This window comes from Sminthopsis crassicaudata, chromosome 6 (genome assembly GCF_048593235.1).
Source record: "Sminthopsis crassicaudata isolate SCR6 chromosome 6, ASM4859323v1, whole genome shotgun sequence".
NCBI lineage: Eukaryota > Metazoa > Chordata > Mammalia > Dasyuromorphia > Dasyuridae > Sminthopsis > Sminthopsis crassicaudata.
The window spans coordinates 54,432,904-54,454,553 of NC_133622.1; the positions used below are offsets into that span (position 1 = coordinate 54,432,904).

Below are 21,650 nucleotides of genomic sequence, written 5' to 3' on the forward strand. Positions count from 1 at the left end.
CAGTGGTGCCCTTCATCCCCTCTCCCTTGCAAGCGCTCTATCCACCACCTGCTTGCCACCAGCTCGATTGCCAAGTGTTTTCGCCCCCATCCTTCATCCTTCCTTCCCGTGTCGCCACTCTGCCAACTTGCCAAGGCTGGATTGGCTGGGGAAATGGGTTCGGTGCCACGTGAACAAACCCCAGCTGCTCCAGTGCCCACGTCTGGTTTGACAGGGTGTTCCATGACGCACCTGCTGCCGTCAGAGTAGCTCCCGTGTAAATAAATGGGTGAAATCCTGCCCAAACCTGGTCTTGACAAAGAGCAGCTTAAAAAACTAAAGATGTTTACACATGACCTGCTATCTAGAAGCTGAGCAAAACCACTTTCTTTGAGCTCCGGGGCAGATAATGAGCCCCTCTCCTTCTGTCTCCTTTCCCCCCACTCCCCCACTCTGTCTCCTTTTCGCACCCATGTCCCCGTGGGGATGGAGGAGGGGAGACAGGGAGACAAAGGCAGAGCTCTCAGCTGGCCGGAACGGTCCTGATTAGGGTGCCACTGTTTTTTTTAGGGCAACTCTGAAGGTCCTCGCCCAACTTCTTGGCAGCCGGTCAAAGAATTGAACACAGCTCACTTTGTAAACACGAATGCACAAAGTCCATCTAAAAATAGCAAACTCCAGTCTTTGAACCGGGTGAGCATTAATTGTTGTATTGCACCCCACAGATTACAGAGCAAGTGACTCAATGGTGCTCTTCTTACAGGCTTCCTCTGATTGGGTTAAATAATGCAAACCCATTTACCCGAGCGCATGATTGTTCTGTTTATCTGTGCTCTGGGAGAGAAGTCACAGTTTATAACAGACAGATGTGTGATTTCTATTTTCTGACAATCAAAGAAAAATTTTGTCAGTGAGATAAAGAGTATAAGGCATTTAAGATTAGAGGCATTCATGCTGGAGAATGTTGATGTGATACTGCCGGTAATACATTTCCTGCTGCCGTACAGAATTTTGGTTCGGATTAGGAATAAGGAATGACCCTGCTGGGACTCAGTTTCCCCATCTGAAGAATATTTTGTGGGAATAGATGATCTCTGTTCTTCCAACTCTAAGTGGTTGATCTGATGAGTCATTGGTCACCTGAGGGGTTTTTATTTCTGGGACATTTTCTTCAGACCACTTGGGTAACATCCTCTACATCCCTGGGAGTGTTTCATTTAAGACCAGCTATAGTGGGCCCCCTTTTCTTTCAGTTGAGCTGTGCTGGAGATAGAGATGTGAGGAATGTGTCCCCTCTAACAGATACTAGGGGCAAAAGCCGGAGAATCTAAACTAAAAATGAATTCCTGCATCAGGTGTAACAGAAAGGAAATAAATAAGAATGGATCATTATTAAATTATTGTTTATCCATTATTAAAATAATGGATAAATAATAAAGGAAATAAAATAAATAATAAGGCTGCTTTATTCTGGAGTAAAAGGAAAATTTTGAGGATCCCCAGGAGTCTTGAATTCTAGTTCTGATTTCCTAGGAACATAATTGGAAGGAAGATCAAAGGTCCCTTTGTCCAAGTCCCTTACTTTGCCAGTGCGGAGGTAAAGCTCAGCAGGATTAAGCCACTTGCCTATGGTTGCACAGGTAAAGATTTGGGCCCATTTCTTCTATTCCAAATTCACCATTCTTTCTACTTGCATAATTGTTGTCTTAGAGGCCTGTGTTTCAGTCAAGAAGACCTCAATTGAAATCTCGCTTTGGACCTTTACTAGGTATATAAAACACTGGACAAATGACCGAACCTCAGCTTCTTCATCTGTAAAATGAGAATAAATAATACTATTTATCATCAACCACAGGGTTGATGGTTGGATCAAATGAGATGAAATGTGCAGAGTGTTTTGAAAACCTGAATGTGGTATAAAATTGTGTTTAACATAAGTATTAGTATTATTGTGCTTTTCCCCACATTTGGCAAGTGCCTTCCTTATCATACTACCTCAGTCCTTAAAAATAGCTATGGGATTTGGCAAGGGAGGGAGAGTTTCCCAAAAGCAACCATACAGGGCAGTAACACATATAGAGCAATAAACCTTTATCACCTCCCATAGCTGCACAAAGGCAAGTTGAAGGCCTCAAACAAAACACTCTTGTGGGGTAGGAATGGGCAGAAATGGGAACAAAGAGGGAAGACTGCAACCAGATTTCTGGAACACTGCTCATCAGTCACAGTGAGAGGAAGGGGGAGGGTCACTAGCTGTGTGACTCAGCAGGCTGAGCTCTCCAGAGAGCCTTCTGCGGGATATTCTGAGGGATGCCCACCCAGAATCATCCTCCGAGCTCCCTACACAGCTGCCCAGGGATCCTCCAGAGAGGGGGCACATTCTCAAGTCAGGTAAATCCGGTTGGCTCCTAGCTCTAACAGCTCCGTCCAGGGCCTGGCTGGCTCCAATAGGGTGCAGAAAATCTAGGATACAGAAGTTTGGGAGAAAGGGCAGGAAGTAGGAGCATGCTTCATAGTCAGAGCAGATGCCAAGAGCATAAATAAAACTCTGTAAAATAGCACTAAAAGTCCTCCACAACAAAGCCTTTGTGTAATAATTGTATTATTGTGATTATAACTGTAATTATAAAATTGTAAAAAGCTAATAATTGTATTACAATAATTATAATTATAAAATTGCAATAATACAATAAATAATAAATTACACTTAAATTTTTTCAAAGTTATTTTAGAAATGGTATCTTATTTGAATCTTACAACAATAGTAGCTACTATTATCCCTGTTTTAAAGAAGAGGAAAGTGAGGTAAAATGAGGCTAATTGATCTCACATAAGTATCTAAGGTTGGACTAATAAGTATCTAAGGTTGGACTTAAAGGTGATGCAGAACTCAAATCCAACCTTGGACACGTACTAGCTGTGTGACCCTAAACAAGTCACTCGAACCTGTTTATCTGTTTCCTTCTCTGTCAAATGATCTAGGAAAATAAATGGCAAAGCACTCCAGGATCTTTGCCAAGAAAACCCTGATTGGAGTCATGAAGGGTTGGACAAGACTGAAGAACATGTGAAAGAATCCAGCCATTCTGGAGAGCAATCTGGAACTATGCCCAAAAAGCTATCAAACTGTGCATACCCTTTGACCCAGCATTGCTGCTATTGGGATTATATCCCAAAGAAATACTAAAGAGTGGAAAGAGACATATATGTGCCAAAATGTTTGTGGCAGCCCTTTCCATAGTGGCTAGAAACTGGAAGATGAATGGATGTCCATCAGTTGGAGAATGGTTGGGTAAATTGTGGTATATGAAGGTTATGGAATATTATTGCTCTGTAAGAAATGACCAGCAGGAGGAATACAGAGAGGCCTGGAGAGACTTACATCAACTGATGCTGAGTGAAATGAGCAGAACCAGAAGCTCACTGTACACTTCAACAACAATACTGTATGAGGATGTATTCTGATGGAAGTGGAAATCTTCAACATAAAGAAGATCCAACTCACTTCCAGTTGATCAATGATGGACAGAAACAACTACACCCAGAGAAGGAACACTGGGAAGTGAATGTAAACTGTTAGCACTACTGTCTACCTACCCAGGTTACTTATACCTTCGGAATCTAATAGTTAATGTGCAATAAGAAAATGGGATTTACACACATATATTGTATCTAGGTTATATTGTAACACATGTAAAGTGTATGGGATTGCCTGTCATCAAGGGGAGGGAGGGAATAATTTGGAAAAATGAATACAAGGGATAATGTTACAAAAAATTATCCATGCATATGTACTGTCAAAAAAATTTTTTTATAATTATAAAATTAAAAAAAAAAAAAAGACTGAAGAACGACTTCCTGATTCCGAGTCCAGGGTTCTGTCCATGGCAGAGCCTGGCTTCCATGACTTCTCTTTGCACATTCTAGGTACCAGCCAAACTGCTGGTTGGATTCTTGTGCTGTGCCCCACTTCTGTGCTGTCACTAGGGCTATTGTTCTCTGTGCCTGGAATACATCCACATCTCCACATCTCTCTACCTGTTAGCTTCCTTCAAAGCTCTAGTCTGGTATCACTTCCTTTGTGAAAACTTCCCTGATCTTCCTACAAACTCCCCCTTTAAAATTATTTTTTTTTCAATTCACAAACATTTATTTTATTTTATTGCCTTACCTTTCCTCCTCTTCTCCCCAGTTGAACAACAATACAGAGGAAAATTCTTATAAAAATATGCATAATCAAGGAAAGTCAGTCTCCTCTCTGGGCTTCTCCAAAAATTTGTGTTTCTTTCTGCACTCTAAGCCCTTCCCTTCAACTTTCTGTCTAGAAGTGGCATTGTATTTTATCTTCAATCCTTTGGAATCATGGTTTATCATTGCATTGATTGGAGTTCTGAAGTCTTTCCAAATTGTTTTTCATTATCATGAAATAATAGTATAATAGATTGAGTGGAAGACCTGCAGTCAAATTTAGCCTCAGATGGGTGATCCTAAACCAGTCATTTAATCTGTTTGTCTAAACATCTTCATCTATAAAATGGGCATAATCATAGCAGTTACCTCCTAGGGTGGTTGTGAAGATTGAATGAGATGATTTGCAAAGAGCTTCATACTGTACCTGGCCCATAGTAAGTGCTATGTAAGAATTTGCTATTATTATTAATATTGGTAAAAAATCATATTATTTCATAAATATGATAAGTGACATTATATAAATATGATAATGTGTTATACATTAAACAAATATAATTAGGTGCCACTCACTTCACATATAGATGTCTTCCCAATTTCCTCTGAGACTTCATTTCATCATTTCTGAGTTTACAAGAATATTCCATTATATTCATGTGTTGTTATAATTTGCCCATTTCCCATAGTTTCCAATTTTTCACTACTATGAAAAGCAACCTTTCTCATCTTACTTATTTTGTAGTCATTGGTCCGGATTTCTCCTTTAACTTAACTACATTCCACCTCCACTGAATCACGGGTTCAGACTTGGAAGTGAAAACAAATGCCATCTAATCCAATCCTACCTGAACAAGGATCATCTCCACAACAACCTCCACTAGTGTTACTCCAAGATTGAATTAAATACCCAGTAAAATGGTTCACTACCTCCCAAGTCAACCCAGTTTACTCTGGATAATTACCATTGTTGACAACTATTTTGTTACATCAAGCCTAAATTTGTCTCTCTAAATTCTACCCATTTCTTCCTTTTTCAGGACTCTGAGGGCAACCAGAAAAAGTCAAATTCCTCTTTCAAGTGACAGTCCTTTAAATATTTAAACACACTTACCCTATCTCTCTTTTCCTCTTCTCCACTAAACCTTACACACTTTTCCTGTCTCCCTCTTCCTTTTCTCCATTAAACCTTATGCCCCTTGAGGATAAGGACTGCTTCATATTTGTATTCCTATTATCTATCACAGTGCCTTTCACATAGTAAGTACTTTAAATATTTGTTGAATTGGGCCTGTCTTAGGATTTTACAAAAGCCAACATTTCAGTCACCCTAGATTTTCCTCAATCACATTTTTTTTCCTTAAGGAAAAAGATCATAATTTGTCTACATATAGTGAATTTTTACACACATCCACAAGGGTCTTGGAGAGCACCAACCCTTTCAGACTCATGTAAGAAATTTAGACTGAAATTTTAAATGTGTGACAAGCACATGTGGATTTAACCGAATAGACTTTTCTTTGTGTGCACGCTCAGGAGTGAGTAATATGGGTTCTGACACAGGCTGATACGGTTATGTATATGTGAAGGACCAGAGCATTTTTAAAATTCACCATTACAGCTGAATAATTTGCATACTCTAGTTTAGAAAGCCAGGTGAAACAGTCGTGCAAAGAGAAAAAGTTAGGCAATAACAGATAATCTATAGGAGCATGTTCTATTTGCATGGATACTCAATTTTTGAGATTCCCTTTCCATAGATTCAATTCAAGCATTTATTAAACACCTATTATGTGTAAGGCAGAGTCAAGAATTTCAAAGAAATATATGAGGGAGAAAATATGATGGGCCAATCAACTGATGTGAAGGAGGAATAGCTGATGAGCAGCCCACATCATTCATTGCTAGACTTGCAATTCAAAGAGCAAAAGAGAAAGGTTCCTCCCTGTTGGATATATTTTCTATGTTGAACCTGTATGACAATATAGACAACAGTTGTACAGGATGAATACCTATGGGTGAGCTATAATCTACACCAATAGAGGGCATATATAGATTGGTGCATTCATAGATCTATTTGATTATGTAACTGTTTACAAGACACAAGGGCAGGTGACGATGAATAAAATAGTCCTTGTCCTTGTAGCATCATAAAATCATGACTGTAGGGTAACTATCACAACTATTCTCATTTGAGGCTGCTATGCAGTTTTATTATAAGTCCCCTCAGACCAAAGATGTATGAAACTATCATTCTATTATTATTGTAAAGTTATATAGTGAACAGAGCAATAGGTTCAATGTCAGAAAGACAAGATACAAAACCCACTGTCACTATTTAAACCATAAGTTTATTCCTCATTTATAATCTGAAACTTAGGTTTCCTTGGTTGTAAAGTAGGGACAAAATTATGCCATTAATATCCACTTCCCAGGGTTATGTCAAGACAGGGCTTTGTAAACTTTACATATAACTTATTAGGTCTAGTTATACCAATAGGGGAGAATCTTTGCCTCAGTTTCCTCATTTATAAAATAAGGCAATTAATGTCTGTATTATCTGTCTAATAGAGTTGCATGAAGCTCAACTGAGGTAATACAAACTTCAGAGCACTATGTAAATACAAATTATTATATATAGATAATCCGTTCTATCACCATTCTTTTATTATACTCAAATATTAAGAGACTTCATTTGGGAAAGAATTTTGGAAAATTGAACTGATTCAGAAAACATGATTTGATAGATAACCTTATATGTATTTGATGTACAATGACATCATTATTGTCCTTGGGGAGCTTCCATTCAAAAAGGGATGGAATATACAAACATAGTCAAGAAAGAAGCATTCTATCTCAATTCCAGTCACATGGATTTACTGAGGGCTAATTATGATCAGTATTTTGTTTGATAGTGCAGGGAAATATGTATATGCAACACTGTCCTTTTTGTCAAAAAGCTTAGAATCTTGTTAAGGAGACAAAGCTTACTCATATGAAAAAAAAATTGTGAGCAATAAAGTAATATTGAACCATGGAACCATAGTTTAAGAGCTAAAGAGGACCTTAGAGACCCAACTCCTCACTCTGTGTCTTTCCCAATATCTAATCTGTTGCCAAATCCTGTCAGTTTTACCTTCCTAACATCTCTCTTACAAGTAATTTTCCTAAAGCATAGCTGTGACCATATAGACCTGCTCCCCTTATTCAATACCTCCAGGTACAAATATGAAATCTTAACTTTATCATTCATAACCTGGTCCCTTTCTGCCTTGACAGCCTTTTTATACCTTACTCCCATTTAGTACTTTCTTTGCCATTATTCAAACAAGAAGCTCATTGCCCAGCTGTGCACTTCTATTGCTTGACTTTCCCATTGCCTGACTGGCAGTCTCACACTGGTGGAATACTCTCCATCTTCTTCTCTGACTTTCTTTAAGCCTCAGCTAAAGTCCCACCTTCTGCAAAAAGCCATGTCCAGACCCCCCTTAGTGCACATTACCTCCAATTGATCCAATTATTTCTACATAGTCATTTCCATATTGTGTCCTAAGGCCCCACAGCTAGCAAGTAGCAGAACCAAGATTCAAACCCACTTCCTCCAATGCCCAAGCCTCTTTTCTCTGCTCCAGGTTGATGAGATCAATTTTTTCTCACTGGTGGGGATTTCACAGAGGTAGTTGGGTCATGTTCTGAAACCGTATGCAATCAGTGCATCAGTTAACGGAGACAGAATCTTTTGGAGATCTCCATAAGTAGCAAGTCTCTTGTTTGGACTTTGCAAGAGAATCTTTTCACCATTGACATATATACATATATATATATATATATATATATATATATATATATATATATATATATATATATATGTCTTATACTTATATCAATTCATGTCAATAATCAAGAGATTATTAAGTAAAATTATCATGATACAGGGGATAGAGCACTGGGTCTAGAATGAGAAAGATCCCTTATTTGCAAAATGGGGAAATTATGTGAGGATCAAATGAGTTATTACTTGTAAAAATGCTTAACACAGTGCCTGGAAACTATGATGATGATGATGATGATGATGATGATGATGATGAAGATAATGATGAATCAACTCTTGCTTTCAAGAAAAGGACCTGTATTTGTCTAACAAATCAAAAAATTTTTAAAAAATCATTTGATTTATCTTTCAGTTAGCTATATGATTATAAAGATCTAGTGTCTTAAAGAAAATCAAGTGTGAATTTTTTGTCTTCATCAAGGATATACTTAATGAGAACATATGCCATTCTCGTATACAATATTAATAGTATTCATATAAGATTTTAAGATTGACAATGCACTTTCTGTAATATTTTTCTCTTTTCTTCCTCACAAGGGCCTTTCAAAATGGAAGCTATTAACTCCATTTTACAGGTGGCAAAAGTGAGATCTAGAAAAGTTAATTGACTTGCCCAGCATATCATAGATACAAAGTATCTAAGAAAGGATTTCTCAGACAGTTCTTCTTGAATCTAAATCATCATTCTATCCATAATGCAAAATTGCCTTTCCCTATAATTCCTATCATAGAAATATAAGTTCAGTATGAGTCAAGAGAATAGTAGAGGAAGAAAAAAAAAAGCTAGTGCAAACTTTTACTGCATTAAAAGAAGCCATTTTTTCTTCTTTATAACTTTTGATTTTGTTGATGTAAGGAATACTTGGTAAGGAAATCCCCTCTATCAAAGCAGATCAGCAATTTTTTTTGGATACTTCTAGTCTTAGAGTTGCCTGAGGGCACTGAGAAATTAAATGACTTCTAAAGGAAATGATAGTTCTACTGTTCTGCCCTGATCAAAACATATGTGGTCTGCTGAGTTCAGTTCTGATTTCCACATCGTAGGAATGCTGATAAACTGAAGAACATCCAGATAAGGGTAACCACAATGGTGAAGTCCATCCCAAATCACAATCAACTGAAGGAATAAAGAAGCTTATCAGTGGAGAAAAGAAGTCTTACAAGTCATTGAAAGGTGTTGTTGATTAATTAATCAGTATATATTTATTAAGTACTTACTATGTGCCAGGCACTCTGCTAAGTGCTAGACACAACAAGACAAAAGTCAGGCCCTGCATCCAAGGAGCTTGCAATGTAATAAGAGAGACAACATGCAAAGCAAATACGTATTTTTACATACATACAATGTAATAGGAGAGACCGTATGCAAAACAAATATATATTTTTAGTGTCCATACAGAATAGATAGGAAATAATAGAGGGACAGCACAGGAATTAAGAAGCTGGAAAAAGCATCCTGTAAGGCAGGATTTTATTTGGGACTTAAAGGAAGCCAGGGATGTTAATGGTCAGAATAGAGGAGGCAAAGTGCTCCAGACTTGGGGAACAGGCAGAGAAAATACCCAGAGTGTCTTATTGTTTGGTGGAATAACAGAGGCCAGTGTCATTCATTAGTCTGAAAGTGCATGTTGAAGACTAAGATGTAAGAAGACTGAAAAGGTTGAGATGGGCTAGATTATCTAGGACTTTGAATGACAAACAGAATATTTTGTACTTGACTCTAGAGGCAATAAGGAGGCACTAGACTTTATTGAGTAGAAGAAATGACATGATAAGACCTGCACTTTAGAAAAATCACTTTCGTGAATGAAAGATGGATTAGAGTGGGGAGAGGCTTGAAGCCAGCAGATCCACCAGAAGACTATTTCAATAATCCTTGTGCTAGAATGGTAGCAGTGTCAAAGGAGGGAAAGTAGCATCTTGGAAAGACATTGCAAAGGAGGAATTCACAGACTTTGTGAATACCTTGGATATGGAGGATGAAAGATAGTGAGAAATCTGGAATCACCTTTAGATTTCAAGCCTAAGGGACTGGGAGGATGATATAGCCCTATACAGTAATAAAGAAGATAAAAGGGGGCGGGTTTAGGAAGAAAGATAATAAGTTGTCTTGGACCTATTGAATTTAAGATATTTACCAAATAGCAAGTTTGAGGTGTATTCAAGACTCAGCAGGATAGATAGATTTGAAAATCATCAGCATAGAGATGGCAACTAAATCCATGAGAACTGATGATGGGATCAATGAGGTAAGATAAATGGAAAAGAGAAGGTCCAGACAAAATCCCTAAAGTCACCTATGGCTAAAGGGTGTGATCTGGATGAGGATCCAACAAAGGAGACAGAGAGGGAGTAGACAGGTGAGTGAGAGGAAAACCATGAGAATAGTATCCCAAAAACCCACAGAGAAGAGAGTATTAAGGAGAAGAGTGATAAATAGTGTTAAAACTTATAGACTGGTCAAGGAGAATAATGACAGAAAAAGTCATAGGATTTGGCAACTGATAACTGGTGACTTTGGAGGGAGCGGTCTAGGTGGGATGTAAAGAGTTAAGAAGAGAATGTGAGGAGAGAAAGTGGACACAGTATTGTATAGAGTCATTTAAAGGAGTTAAACTACAAAGAACAGAAGAAATATAGGACAATAGTCAGCAGGAATGGGAGGATCAAGCGAGGGTTTTTTCAGTATAAGAGAGACATGGGCATGTTTGCAGGCAGTAGGAAATGAGACCATAGGGAGGAAGAGATTGATAAATGAAAGGATGGTGTGAGCAAAGGGTAAATCTGCTGGAGGAGATGGGATGGAATGGAATCACTCGAACAAGTAGAAAGATTAGGAAGTAAGGAATAAGGTCATGTCATGAGATAAATGTATTTGACCTGTTCTATTTGGCCCAGAGGGCAATACTAGAAATGTAACTCAGATTTGAAGTCTGGCTGTTTGCATAAGATTTTTTCCACTGGAAAGAATGCTCTGTACCTATGTGAGAGATGGAATGGACCTGAGTTGGGAGAAGGGAGATCCCTTCTGGTTTCTGGCTTTGAACCTTTGGTTACAAAAATAATAGGTGGAAGCTACAAAAGGGCAATTTTATAGAATGAAAACTTTCTATTATTTAGAACTGTACAAAAGGGAAATAGTCTTCCTCAGGAGGAGTGAATTCCTTTTCTCTCTGAAGGACAGATGACCATTTGTTGAGTGTGCTGTAGTTTAATGTTTTTCTTGGGCATGAGTTGTTTAGATGGCATTGAAAACCTTTTCAATGATGAAATTCTCAGGTTCTAGGAAAAAAGCAGGCAAATGGGATGGTAGTTGGTATATGTTCTCAATCATTCACCCTCATAGCTCTCATTTTTGAAAATGAATTTTATCAATGCTTTTTATTTTATATTACAATCATTTCCAGATGTAACTCCTATCCCTTCCTTTCTTTTTAAATTTTAAAAGTATCATTATGGTTTTGCCCAATTTCTTGGAATAAATAAAATATAATCAAGTTCCCAAATGTATGGTAGAGATGTAGCAGTTATGACAGACAGGCAGAAGGGAAAGATTCTAGGCTGACTGGGAGCTGAAGGGGGAAGATTCCATGAAAAAAGGTAAATTAAGCAGGGACTAGCAAGACCAGGAATAAAACTTGACAAAACCATAATATTTCAAGGAAGAGTAGCAGAAAGATTGAAAGCAACAGTTATCGAGGGAAATGATGATCTGTTTTAAAACTAAGGTACAATGCAAAGGATAAGACACTATAGAATATTTAATGACATTATTGAAAATCTAGAATTTATCTGTACTCAATAAGGGAGATTTTACTGCTCACTTGTGGCCTCTTGATAAGTTCAACCTTTATCTTCTGAAGATAAATTCCAATATTATAATTATAGTTATGAGTTATTTGATATTTATAACACCCTAGAGTTACCTTCCTGCCTGCCACATTATTTTTCTACTATTGAAATACAATGGATACAGATGATATACACTGGATACTGGAAACATTTATATTAATAGTAGAGACATAGAGATGTGATTTAGTCAACTAGAACTTGTCAGTCAAGCAATTCTCATTATCTGTGAAACCATAGTCCTGTAATGGAGTAGATTCCAATTGGTGGAGAAACATGACAGGGTCAGACGCCAGTCTCAAACCTGAGCCGTTATGGAGAGAGGGGAAGGAAGATAACTCATCCCCAAGCCTTGAAGCAGACGTTTTATATTTTACTGTGGACATTACATGAAAATGCCATATTTTTAGACAAATGTTTAACATTAGAGTGGAAGGACCTTTCATTTAATAGATAAGAAAATGGAGGACTATAAACATATGGTAAGCTGGTGAAAGTTTAACAATTAACTCACTAAAAAAAAAAAAAGAAAGAAAAGTGCTCAACACATTATTAGGTTTAATCTGCATTATTAATATTTTCTCCTTTACTTTCTGAAACCTAAATAAATTTATAAAATAATAAATCAGACCCTGGTTTTTAGTGTTGTGGATTTCTGAAGCATTAACCCTTAACACTGATAATTTAACAATTGGCTCTTTCTAGCCACAAAGATCTGGTACTCTTTTACCTATAGAGATTAGTTTTTTTTGTCTAAAGTCATATAGATAGTACTTGATATGAACTAGGCCCTTTTAACTCCAAATCCATCCCTGTTTTAAGGCATTGGAGTCAAGCACAGTTTAAGTCACTGGTAATAAAGAAATTATTTCAGTGTGAATTTGACCATCTGTAAGTAAGTGAATTGAACAAATGAACAAATGATCAAAGGATCGAACAATGAATGAAAGAAAAAACACTTATTGAGTATAAACTATGTGCAAAGCACTGTGTCCTAAGAGCGAGGGATATAAATAGAGACGTTTCTACTCTCAAGGAACTCACAATCTAATGGAGGAGAAAGTCCATATAAATGGTTTTAATTATAATTCAGATGCAAAGGTTCCATGGTCCATAGGTTTCAGCTGATGGTAACGTATCTTATCTAAGTAAACTTGAGAATTTATGTTCCTTTTATCACAAAATAGCAAGGTACATTTGAAAAAGAAAAAAAAGTGACAGATTATGAAAGTCTAAACTGGGAGAGATCTTAAAGATTATCTAATCTAATACCTTCATTTTATGGATGGAGAAATTATAGTTCAGAGAAGGTAGATGACATTGAAATCACCCAGCTGGTGTATTTTCTTTTCCTGAATCCTGATGAAATGTGAGAAGTAGAGGAGGAACAAAGCTCTCTGCTTTGATGTTCTCACATTCTGGCCCAGTCTGGCTATATCTGGAATATTGTGCTCAGTTCTAAACACAACGGCTTAGGAAGGGCACTAACAAGCTAGAATATGTTCAGAGGAAGTAAGCAGGATGATGAGGAATTAGAGATGATACCTGATGGGGATGGTTGTAGAACTGGAGATATTTAGCCTAGAGAAGAGAATACTTAAAGGAAAATGATTCAGAATTTACTTAACCAGAATTTATTAAATGCCTCTCCTACATCAGGCACTATAGTCAGTGCTAAAAATACAAAGAGAAAATCAAGGTCATCTTTGCTCTCCCTATACTAAGAAAATACAATATATTCACAGACAAAGAAGTATAGGTTTATACACACAACACACACATATATATGTGTATATATGTGTGTACATGGATAAATATATATATATATACATATATATGTGTATATATATATATGAAGGGAGGGGTGATTAAGGAAACATCAGATCAATTTGCTGAATTTTTCAACCAACTTAATGAGATTTTTGCACATGAATTTTTGTTTGAAGGGTACTTCTTATGGACATGTGAACTGGTACCTCATTGAGAGTTTTAATGAACTCTGATTTCCAAATGGTTTCCAGCTTCCAATAAAGCTGCCTTTAAGATGATTGGTGATTGAAAATCAGGAGAGAAGATCTTGGACTTTGTACAAAAAGGCTTTGTCTCTTTTTTTCCATATTTTTCTTTCTCTTGGATTTCCAAACTGCTGTACAGCAAGAGGGAAAAGGAGTTTCCAAGAAGGAAAAGAAGTTTCACCTCCTCTAATCCTTATAAGCAGTAATGATGATTTATGGGGAAAGAATGGTAATCGTCCTGACAGAAATAGGAAAATTAGGAGGAGAGGTGGGTTGAGGGTGAAAAATAATGAATTATGTCTGAACATCCATGATTAAGATCTCCATGATTCATCTAGGTGGACGTGTCTTGGAGACTGTTAAAAATGTGGTCCAGAACTCAGGAGAAAGATGAAGATTGGTTTTGTAGATCTGGGAATCATCTCCTTAGATGTAATTTTTAATCCATGGAAGCTTCATTACTGAGAGATTGTAAAGAGATAAAGAGAGGGCCCAAGTTCTAATGTATCTTCGTGTATAGAAGCAGGTTATAGTCTCTCTGTCTCTCTCTCTAAGGAGGAGGATGCTATGCTCCCCTACCTAGCTTTTTACTCCCTTCTCAGTACAAAATAGTTAATAGCACTGTAATTCTTGAGGTTAGAGGTAACTGAAGATGCACAAGCCCGAATAGGTCACAAGTCCTAGGCTGTGGTATCCTGGATAAAACATGAAGGGTTTTTATAGAGCTGTGGACTCTTTAAGCATTTCACACCATTTCAGTCTGCCCTGAAGAGCAAACACCTCCAGAAAGCCATCCTGTTTGTCGATGCTCCACGTTTTGGATCTGTTTGACAAACACAGCACCTTTGTTTACAACCATGGAAACATATGTTGCTTGCGCCTAATGTCATACCGTATGGGAGGAAATAAGACGCCTTCTCCGTGTGCCATCACTGGCTTTGCTTCCATCCCTTTAAGCAGGAAAAATATTCCATGGGACTGTGATCGACTCACCATGTCTTCAGGAAGAGTATTTACTCTCACAGTGGTGATCAGCTGCAAAAAGACACAGCATTTTACGGCCTTCCGTGGCAGCAAGGAGAGGAACTATACATCTGCTTTACAACTGTAGCATTTCCTTGCTAGGGCCCAAGATTTGCTGTGGGCTCCAACAGCTAAGAAGCCTTCACTCCCTCTGTCTGATGGCTGCCGTTTGCATTGGAAATGTGAGCAGAGTTTGGGGGCAGGATGGGATTGTCTCAGTCAAACAGATGTCAGCTCCCCCAATAAACCTACCAGGCAGCTCCGTCTTACAATTGGCAAAGAAGTGAAGGGGTTCCCTTCCCGTTAGGGCTTTTATCTCTTTGGTTAATAGAAGATGATACTTAAAAGAGACAATTCTCAGGCCATAAATTCAGGCTGCCCATAAAACAAGTGGAGAAGGAGGGAAATTACCACGTAGAAAGTTTCCTTTGTTTACTATGTTTAATTGGAATTCCATACATGAATGAAGCTGAGAGAAGGTTCACTCCCAGAGGAGCTGGGGAGGGGTTGGGGGGGGGGGGAAGAGAAGGAGCTTTCTCTTTCAGTATCCTTTTTAATGTGAAAATTAGTGAGAGTCTTTCCCAACCAAGAAGGACTTATGACTCCAAGTTACTCAGTGGGGGCTCGGTAAATATTAATTAATAAGCAAGATGATGTTCAAGGACTATATCTCTCCTCAAACATAGCATCTAAACAGTCACATCAAAGCTATCCTGCCTGCTAACTCTGGAAGAGCTGGCTATCTGGCTACCCAGGACATGTTTCTTTCTACGTTCTCATATGTATCCTGTATCCTTCCACCTCAAGTCTAGGACAGAGCCAGGAGAGAGTGACTGGGACTTTGCTCCAAAATGTCAAAGAGTTGCTCGCTTTTTCAGCGTAGATACAAGAGAGCTTAATGAAGGCAAACTACATCTAAAGTCAGAGCACCTGGATTTGCATTTTAGCTTTACCACTCCCAACTGTGGGAACTTGGGCAAAAGGGGGACATTCCTTGGGCTTCATCAGTAAAATGAAAAAGTTGGACTGGATGATTTACAATAGCTCTTCCAATTCTAAATCAGTATTGGTCCAGTTAACATAAATCAGTTAAAATAAGAAACTACTAGATGGCTGGCTGGGGTGAGTTCCTACCCTCAGTCCCACCTTACTCATATCCCAAAAGTCAACTTCCCTATCAAAAATTACGTCCGGTAATTCTTCAAGGGGTTTCTATTGTTATTCCCCTCAATAAAGAACAACTTTCTTGATTCTAGGCCAGAATGAAGTTTGTAGAACTTGCCCCAAGGACAAAAATGCTTCCCATCCTCTCGGTTTTCCTTCATAGGTATCTCTACAAAGCAAACCCTATGGCTTTCTAAAGTCAGGTGATACTGAGAGCAAGTGAATAGAATGAGGTTAAATAGTTTATTGGCAAGAAAAGAGAATGAATCCATATAATTCCCACTTAGCCCACTTAAAGTCTCACTATACTTCCTCAGGAAATTCTCTTTGCTGGCAGGTATATAAAAAGTCATTGAGGTTGGAGAAATGTGTCAGGACTACAACACGGATCATGGTAGAAACTGGGTCAGTAGGTGAAGGCTGGGAGTGGATGTCAATATCCTGAGCTGATAGCATCCCGGTCCTCTTCCTCCTCCTATGCCCCTTATCACCATGGCTACCACTAAAAGTGATGTGCATAATGCTCGGGCACTGACCTGACCAACTGCCTTAGGTCTCTGAGCAGCAGGTTACACATTTTTCCTTCAGGAAAGAATTGTGTGTTGAGTGGAATCTCCTTTATTTAAAAAAAAAAAAAGCCTTTAGAAGGATAACTCCTTCAAACTCAAAAAGGAGTCTGATTTTGATTCTGACATACCCTGTCCAAAATAGGGCTAACAAAGCCAATGATTAGAAAAATATCTGAAGCAGGGAAGAGCAATGTGCATCTGGGGTTGAGGAAGCAGCCTTTGAATTGAGAAGAAAATAAAAGCAAAATAAAAACCCAGACTAGGCTAACAACAGGCTTTCTAAGATCAAAGGCTTGGGAAGAGTACTAATACCAAACTCAACACCAGGAGAGTTTTTACAAGATCATTTTAAATATTCAAATGAATCCATGATCCCATTAATTTGCATGTTCCTTCCACTCATACAAATTGCAACCCATTCATGCCAGTCTATCTTGTGCCAGCCATTCCCATGTCCTCCCACCAGTTCTTCACAAGGGATCTGCCCAACATTTTAAAGGACTTCCTTATTTTATCCTGATAGTCTGGTATAGTGCCTGAACCTTAGCAGTCATTTGATAAATGCTCTTGGATTGATACAGTATGTCATATCAAATAATTAATAGATTCTGCAAATAATTAATAGATTCTAGTGGCTACCTTATATTTCTCACCCTCACCATGCAATCAGCCCCTTTCAATTCTAAATCAATATTGATCCAGTTAACATAAATTAGTAAAAATAAGAAACTATCCTTATTCTCTTTTTACAGATAAGGAAACCAAATTCAGTGGGTTTAAGTGACTTACCCAGTGCCTCCAAGTGAGATCAGGGAACAGATTTGAACCAACCCTTCTCAAAGTTAATTCTAGAGCTTGACCCACTATGATGTCTCTCTTCATTCTTCCTAGGACTTATCAGAAGTCACAGGCATTGTTCTAACAGCTACGGAAAGACCAATGGGGAGAAGTGAGAAAACCTGGTAACATTTGCTCCTTTTTTGTTTTTTTCTTACTGTTTATATCCTTCATCCACTGAAGCACTTGCTGAGCAAAACTTCTGAATAAAGATTGAACTTGGGCCAATTTCTCTAACCAGGTAATTTGCTGGTGCAGAATGCTAAGTGACCTAAAGAAAGGCCTCCAATGTAGATAGAACTTCGGTGAAGGATTTACAGGAGGACAAGAGTTGAAAAAAATGAAAAGAAATGGATAGATTGCATTCTGGCCTGGTGAAGGAAGCACCTGCATTGATGAGATCAAGAATTTCTCTAATGAAGTATGAATGCATACAAGATGTTCCAAAAGTTTTAGTGCAGCTTTAAGCTATTAAAGCTCATATGTGTGTGAATATTTGTGAGTATTCATTCCATCTAGCTTTTGACTAATGGATTTTTATTAAAAATAAAATATTAAAATAATAAAACAAAATATTAAAAATAAAACGTGAGGACTAGGCCTATTTGGCATTTAACAGTGAAATAGCAATGGTTTTTGTAAATGTTGTTGTTCCTCCTTTGTTTTCAAAAATGATCAATGACACATGAGGGTGATATCTGGACTTATGCATGAATTGGACTGAAGTGAGACAGAGTTATACAAAGTCATCAATCTCTTTCAGAGTCATCAAGGTCCAGTGGCAAGACAAAAATCAAGATAATTGGTGATGGCCTGGGATGTAGTGGATGACCTTGGTGTTTTCAATGTCTGACCAAGCTGGAAATTTTCCACAGTGCCTTCCTTCATCAGCCACCTTCTTAGCTGTTGGAACAAACTGTTCTCATCTGTCCATTCTACAAAAGAAAAGTCTTCGTGTGTTTGGGGTAGACATCTCCCTAATGCACCAAATGGCTTGGAGCCTATCATTTACCCTCAACCATCTGCTGAAAAAGGTTTACAGGGTGTCGCCTTTGCACATGTCCAATTTCTTGCAGAGATGGGTAACAGGAAGACCCCAAAGGTGGATAAGAAGCACTAAAAAGGATTTGTCAATACCTCATACAGAGGTACTGCTCCTCCCTAAATATCACATATACTTTAGTGAATATCAGTATCCTGAATAATTTCAGATTGATATGGCATTTTTTTTACCATTATTGATAAAAAGTACTAATCTGCTTTCTGCCTACTTTCAGATCTAGCATCAAGTTAATGCTACTTCAATAATTTCTCTTTTCTGCTACAAAAGCAAAATAAGAAATGAGGAAGAAAGAGAAAGATATTTTGAAATGTCTTTCTGTTTATGTTGGATCATATAATTCTATTATTTTGTGCTAGCTTGTCATTTCATCTAACTCCCTCATTTTTATAGAGGAGGAAATTGAGGCCCTGAGAGAGAAGTTAAGAATGAGAATCTTGCTCCATAGCTAAGAGGGATGGCTAATATTTATATAGTGCTTATTGAAGCAATCACGTAATAAAGATTAAGTTATAATGATCATCATCTGCCTCAGAACTACTATCAACATGATGAGTAAAGTCAAAGATCTTCAGGTACGTCTAGAAGACAGGACAGTATTGTCCACAAGAAAATAAGGTGCCTTTTGATGTTTGATTAGCAACTTAGTGCTGAAGGATCACAAGTCAGCCAGATGTCAAGCTGACATAACCAATTAGGAGATTTGTCACTTTTTCCAAAGAGATTATAAAAACTTTCCAATATGAGTAAAGCCTGATGACCAATATCTACTCTTCTTGATTTTTGTGGGGGGAAAGGATACAACCAAAAGCAACTCTAAGAATTATGAAGACCTGGACAAGAAAGAAGGGCAGAGATAATTAAACTCTTACTGTTTGAAGGTTGTGACTTCAGAAATTTAAAAAAAAAGATAAGAAAAGAAAATAACTGGTTAGGAAAATGGTGCTAGAGAATGGAATTAGTGTTTCTAGACAAGATCTAAAGAGAAAAGGAAAGCATTTATTAGGGTTAAAGAAGAATATATTTAACTATATTTTTGCAATTGATCATATTCTTTAAAGTGAAATGCAATTGAAAGAAGTATACCTTCTATATGATCCATAAATATTACTCTCCCTCTCACCTTCCCTCCCCAAAATGGTAAAACAAAAGACATATTAACTGCCTTTATTTATTTCACATGTTCAGGACTATTGAACTCTATCCCCAATGTACAGAAGGAACTGGTTGGTGAGACAGCTGATCTCTGAAAAGTATGAGAACTAGGAGAAATATAGCAGAAACAGACATGTAGAATGCTGTCTCAATTTCAAAAAGACAACATGGAGTTTTCAAATTACAATCTAGGGAACTTGACTTTGATTCCCAGCAAAATTCCAGAAAAATTATTATTTGCCTTTATCTCTATATCTCTATTCCCACTGCCATCAATCTGGCTGAGGGCCATACTAACTAATGCTGACCAAAAAGAAAAAAAATCTTTGTTACTCTCTTCTCTCTGAACCATCCTTCTTGCCCATGGCTAGAATAAACTTTATTATGCAGAGAAACTCAAGTTTGTAGCAAAAGTTTGACTAAGTTTTTTGCACTATCCTTCTGGATACTATGAAGAGATATGAGCAAGATGATAGTACAGTTAGGCAGATTAAGAAGTGGTTTAATGACCCAGCTGAAAGAATAGTGATTAATAGTGTGTGTTCAACCTTTAGTCTTTCTTTCTCTGGGAGTATTGTTCATTTGAACAAGGTTGATAACTTTGGGTTATTTTTTACTCCTTCCTTCCCTTTTACCTCTAATCAGTTACCAGAACCTATTGCTTCTATTCCCATAATATTTTTCACATCTGACCTTTCTCTCTATTTTCACTAGCACTTTCCTAAGTCAGATCTTCACTACTTCCTGCAATATCTTTCTCACAGATTTTTCACATGCCCACTTCCCTCCCTCCCATCCATTCTTCAGTTATTATTCAGCTATTTTAAGTTGTGTTGGACTCTTAAGTTGTGTTTGACCATCTTCCTCCCATTGCATAATAATGTTCCTTGTATGCAGATCTGACTGTGTCATTCCTCTGCTAAAAAGTCTTCAATGACTTCTTGTTCCCACTTGAGACTCTGCACAAACTGCCCCCCCTTTCCTTTTCCAATTTTATTTCATATTCGTCCTCTTAATAAACTCCATCCTCCATCCAAATGAGATGATGTTCTGTCTGTCTGTCCTCTGTCATTTCCCCTCCAAAACAAGCACCCAAACCAAAAATGGGCCTCGGTTCTCACACCTTACTGGAATGCCCTTCTTCCCTGTATATGCCTTCTGACATTTTACCCATCCTTTAAAGCCCTACTCAAATGTCACTTCCCCCAGAAAGCCTCGACCCGCCTCCTCCATTGAAGATAATTTTCAATTTAGACTTCAACTAGCACTTTGCTTTATAAATTTCTGTCTTAAGTACCACGGGCCTTTCAGTGGACCACAAGTTCAGGAAGAGAGTCAACAGTGAGGTCTGGCATGTAAACAAGGTAAGGTGATCCTAAGGCCTTGTAAATAGAAGCAGGATATGCAGAATACTCTATTCTGGTCAGGTCACATCTAGAGCAGGGCTACTTAAATTTGTTCCCACTCTTGACCTCCTTTCCACCAAGAAATTTTTACTCAACCCCAGGTATATATGTATATAAAACCGGTGTACAAATTAAACATTTACAAACATTATATATCATCATTTCATGACCTCTCCATTTAGTTAATGACTCCACATGGGGTCTTGACTCACAGTTTAAGTAGATTTGACCTAGAGCTTGCGTTTGGCCGAAGATAATTCCAATGAGTTCAGGGTCGGGGTATCAGAAAGGTAAGGGGACTCAAATTCACACTTTACAAGCATCAGTGATGAAGAGGCAGGTGTCCTGAAGGAGAGAAGCACTGGGGGAGCAGGATGGAGAGCCAATAGTTGTCTCAAAGTATTTAAAGGATCATTATGCAAAAGAGACACTGGATCTGTTTCACTTGACCCCAGAGGACAAAAACAGGTGCAACTGGTAGCAGTTACTGAGAAACACATTTAAGCTTCATGTGAACAAAATTCTTCCCAATGATTAGAGCTATTCAACAGGGAGCGAGGGAATGGAGAATGGGGA

At 37.9% G+C, this 21,650-nt stretch overlaps 1 long non-coding RNA gene across 1 annotated transcript; it reads right to left on the reverse strand.

Annotated features, from left to right (window-relative positions):
- Positions 1 to 1,427: 1,427 nt before the first annotated feature.
- Positions 1,428 to 21,434, reverse strand: LOC141546418 (uncharacterized). The gene is made up of 4 exons (XR_012483298.1): positions 21,287 to 21,434; positions 17,406 to 17,541; positions 14,753 to 14,895; positions 1,428 to 2,442 (listed from the first exon to the last, which is right to left on the reverse strand). It is a non-coding gene; the product is annotated as an uncharacterized LOC141546418 (long non-coding RNA).
- Positions 21,435 to 21,650: the final 216 nt, after the last annotated feature.